Source organism: Mercenaria mercenaria, unplaced genomic scaffold (genome assembly GCF_021730395.1).
Source record: "Mercenaria mercenaria strain notata unplaced genomic scaffold, MADL_Memer_1 contig_4267, whole genome shotgun sequence".
In the NCBI taxonomy this organism is placed as follows: domain Eukaryota; kingdom Metazoa; phylum Mollusca; class Bivalvia; order Venerida; family Veneridae; genus Mercenaria; species Mercenaria mercenaria.
The window spans coordinates 68,951-74,048 of NW_026462483.1; the positions used below are offsets into that span (position 1 = coordinate 68,951).

The 5,098-nt window shown below is 33.5% G+C and overlaps 1 long non-coding RNA gene across 1 annotated transcript; it reads right to left on the reverse strand.

Moving 5' to 3' along the window:
• Positions 1 to 728: 728 nt before the first annotated feature.
• On the reverse strand, positions 729 to 3,514 carry LOC123544171 (uncharacterized). Its single transcript, XR_008369427.1, has 2 exons — positions 2,832 to 3,514; positions 729 to 874 (listed from the first exon to the last, which is right to left on the reverse strand). It is a non-coding gene; the product is annotated as an uncharacterized LOC123544171 (long non-coding RNA).
• Positions 3,515 to 5,098: the final 1,584 nt, after the last annotated feature.

Consider the following 5,098-nt stretch of genomic DNA (forward strand, 5'->3'; position numbering starts at 1 on the left):
TTCTGTCCGTGTGTATTTCTTCATTCCTTGGATGTTTAATTCAGAATAATTGTCTTTCTTCACGGTTTTTATGGGACTCTTGAACATGCTTAAACATGAATAAAAATTTATCTGTAATTGTAATATTTCATGGCTATAAACCAAAAGCTACATTTTCTATACTTTCTTCGGCTGAATTGTAAACATATCCCTATAGAACATTCATGCGGGATCCCAGTGAAATCCCCTGGGATTCCACCAGGCTTGAGTCGCACCGCAAGGAGAGGCAGATAAATGGAGGTCACAGTTAGGCAGCGTAGCTGGTCCAGCGAATTTATTCCTGAAAGATAAGATCTTCAGAAGACGGCAAACAAATGCAGCTGATCCAACGCAAAGGCTTTATTTCTTAGCGGAAACTTCTTAATCAAGTCTATTTTTTCCACATTCGAGATCATCAGACTTTATCGTAGATTTTCATATAAAACTCTACCTTAATATCGTCCCATCAAGGCGGACAAAAAACAGTAAAATAGTCTACCACACCATAATTTCAAAGAGTTTCCTGACCGTGGTTTTGCAGCTGCTTCCGATAAAATATACATGCAAATATCATTTTTCCTGTCGTGCAAAAGTAGACTTCCTTTCTCACACTGCCAAATGTCAGCTTCTTTGAGTATAGTGTTACCTTGAATAGCATCATTTGAATGTCGACATAGATATTGTATCATCGTTTCTCCAAAGAGACACAACTGTTTACTCGCCATTCCTAAAGACTTCCACTTCGATTTATCGACCAGTTTTATGAAATAATATTCTGAAGATTTAAGTCTCAAATACCAGTTCAATTCAACATTTTGATGTCTATCCGCATGACCGGTTTTTGCGTTTAGATGACCTGTAAAAAGAACAATAATGTTGTAAACATTTATGACATACGCCCAGTAAATGAAACAGAAAAATAAACTAAAATACAGACTTACACTATAAAGTAGAATCAGGTATAGAACGAATTACTGCACTCTCCTTTTACAGAACAAGAGCACCGCCTTGCGGATGCAGATGCTCATCTGAATTTTTGTTTCTGTGTAAAAAGAAATATAAACCTAGCCATGATTTTCTAAGTCCTATAAACCTAGCCGTGATTCTCTAGACCGAAGGAGGTCACTATTCTTGCAAAAGGCAATGCAGAGTTACGGTACTTGCTGTGCAGTGTCAACTTTAATGGCGAATAACTGCTCCAGGTTTTAAATCGATAGATTTGACCGTAAAGGAGAAAAGTTGACCGCGAACAGCATGGATCTCGGTCAGACTGCGCGGATGCTGGTCACAAACGCGGCACTATGTTGGTTTTCTCATGGCGCAGCTCATTTAATTAAATAAAAATATTCTTGAATCATACAGGTCTATGTTCAAAAGGTAATCATATTTCACACATTGATAAAATTTGTCGTAAATATTTGTACTGGATTACACAAGATGACACGTTTTATCAATGTTTATCTCTAATCAGCGTGATTTTATATTGTTGATTGCATTATGTATGGCGGTGACACGTGAAATGTAATTATTTATGTCATATATCACCCTTTGCGCCTTTAATTAAATAAATACGGGTGCATTTCGGTTATGAAATTACCCGTGCGCACGCCAAACTTCAATAACATATGAAATCGTTTTGTGTAAACGGATTTTCTTTTCCTTTCGTTAGTTAAATATTTGTGTCATTCATGATTGAATTCTGTCAAATACCCTTCGGCTGGTCTGATTCTATGTTGGTCGAAAAACCCATTACCAACTTTTAGTAACATCTCGAAACCGATCTACCTATCATATAAATCAATAAAACCAATAATCCGATATATTCGCTACCAGACGAATTCCCGTACTAACTGTTGTTGTTGTAGTAACACGGGAGAAAATCGATAATTAAAGGTGGATAATCAGATTTTGGCCATGTAACGGATTTGTTCGAAACTTTAGCATCTGATCATTTCCACTCATTTATGTTCACTTAACACTTAATACAAATTAGATTTTCACTGGAGGTATTTTTAAAATTTCATTTTCCTATCCTGGTTGCCCAACCAAGATAGAGTTATTTTATCATAAGTATAAATTTGATAAACATACTTTGCCTAAGGAAATGTATAAATATTAGTCATATTGTAATATATTTGTAAAATATTTGCATTAAAAATTATGTATTTAGATGGAATTCATTAGAAACGCAAGTTTGAAAAAATATTATTACCTCCCTTTGCCTATCTTGGTTGCGCAACCAAGACAGATTGGAAATAAATGAATTCAGAAGCTACACACAGCTTTTAAACTTGCATTTTGGTTCAGATTGTTCAATAGTTGATATGTCTATCAAATGCAAATGTAAAACTAGACATTGTATCGAAAAAAAGAAATACCCAGCTTTTTTATACTTTCATATTAAAGGGAGTAATTACAAAATTTTATAAAATTAATAAAATATACATTTCAAATAGGAATCTAACTCTATGTAATCGGTCTTTTTGTTCCTTAAAAAATTCTCTACCAGAATATACAAAAAGTAAAAAATGTCATTAAATGTTGATTAAATGTGATTGACCACCTTTAAGTGAAAATCGGAACAAGTCGAAAATTTATATAATACTTTATTAATACATGGAACATCGTGCTAACGTATATCTATGTACAGAAAAGAAATATTTACGCACAAGAAACTGTCTGTAAATAAAATAAATATTCAAGAAGAGCTTTTTTCAAGATATCTAAAAAGTATTTTTGTTGCCGAACGATCTGGCGGCCGGTCGCTTTAAAGAAAAATATGTATAGAAATAAGAGTTATACTTAACCCTTACCATGCTAGACACTATTGGTTCTTCCTTTGCAATCAGTGTAGATCATGATCAGCCTGCACATCCGTGCAGACTGATCATGATCTGTACTCTCTGCCATTCAGCCAGTATTTTTTTGGGTGTGCACCCCTTTTCATAATTAATTGTACTGTCCAAATTGAAAGATAGACAAGTTCATTATTGTAGTTTAGCATGGTAAGGATTAAGTTTTTTATATCGTGCCTAAACAGAAATATCATATTTGCGTGACTTGAATAAGTACTGCTGACAAATACTACTACCATAGTATACTTGAACTATAAATATATTGTTACAGGAAAAAAAAAACAACAATAACTTCATCAATATCTCAATTTTAGAATAGCAGACTTATCTAAGTCAGGCACGTGTCCAGGTGGGGGGAGGGGACAGGGGCCTCCCCAGCTGGCTGGCTAGATACGATTTTTATTACTATGCCCCCCCCCCCCCCCCCCCATTAACAAATTTATACACCAGCGCAACTGGCTTGATTTGACAGCAATACACAGGCTAAAGAGCCATAAAACCGTGTCCGGTAGTGGAAATTAGCCCCAGGCATGTCACAGGTAAAAGTTTATCTGTGCATGCTTCATTCATCGCTTGATCGGCACTTGATTGGGTAGTGGAGAAACTATTATGTTTTTTACTATTTGGAAGTGTTATAAAATGATCAGAACATAATTCAAAATTGTTGGTTTTGTTAAGTAAATCTTAAAATGAATCTTAAATTGAAACACTATTATGGTTGTATTTTGTTTTTACATTAAGGCACATTCCCCAAATTTATTAAATTGATAGATATTTATCCGATCTTTTTATTTTGTACAACAATTATGAATTTGAAACTACTGTATCAGTTTTACTCTTTTGGGTCCAATAACCTTACTTAAAAACTCCCATAGTTTTAAAAAGTAGTTTCTCAGTAAATCTTACAAAACGCATCTAAAACTCGTTACTTGTGAGGGTTTTTTATACATATAAATATCATTTAATATGTGCCGTGATGTTATAGTTTGTTTTGTTGGAAATCTAAAAACATTTGGCCATTTTGCAAATAGGATACCCTTAATAATTAGACTAGCCACTAGACTGATAATTACGATATTTCTATGATTTTTTTTCTTTTTTTTATGTTCATAGAGACAAAAGCCAGTCTATTCTAGAGATTTTCTAAGAGGACTGATGTTAAAATTGTAATATTGGACATAGTTTATAGACTTGCTCAGTTCATTACATGAAATCATAAAAATGTGAAAAAATATCATAGTCTAGGAGCTACTCTACTTAATAATCATCTTAAAACTTCAACATTTTTTTCAACTGGGTATCATACAGAAAAATAAGTCCATACACTGTGACTGTACAATCATATATACATTGAAAAGGCTTGATGAAATGATTAAAATGTAGACTTTTTCTTAAATATATGATACATTCATGCATCCTTAAAGGTGTTTCAGGTAGCAGGAAAATGCATCTATTCATGTGCCATATTAAAATATTTCGTAATCGGGAGGGGATATCCCTCCCGAACCCACCCCAGGTTGGGCCCCCAGCAAACAAATCCTGCACACGGGCCTGACTAAGTAATAACTTTAGGCCTGGATCTTTACTCATGTACGGAACAACTCTATTAACGATGTGAATTCTAAATTTGTACTGATTCTTCCTACTGTCATACGATTCATGAAGTAAGGGTAAAAATCGTAAAAAAATCCTGAAAGAAAGGGGAAAGACTATATAAAGACAGAAGAAAGTAAAAGACATATATTACAACGCAAAAACCATAAAACCATAAAAATACCTATCACTTATAGTAAGTGGGGTAACATATCTTTTATGATCCGGCTTGAAACAACACTGACCGGATATTGTTTACCTCTAGGCAATATTGTAATACACAATAAAAGTCAAAGGGTAATTTTAAGATATTTGTTACAATAAAGTAATTTTATGCTTAATGTGATTTTGTGCAATCTTGAGACTAAAACAAATAATAGATATCGCATTTTTTTTAAAACGAATGATTAAAGAATGTACCAAAAAAAAAAAAACGCATTAATTTAAGAATACAGAAAAATATATAAGTAGGTTCGGAAAGAAGCAGAATTATCAGTTCACCAAGGCTATCTTTCAAATTAAAGTTTGGTCATCTCATGAATAATAAAAAATGATTTTTTTTTTGTTTCAAAATTATTAAAAATTCCCACATGAAGAAAAAAAGATGACCGCGTCGGAGATCGAACCCGGAC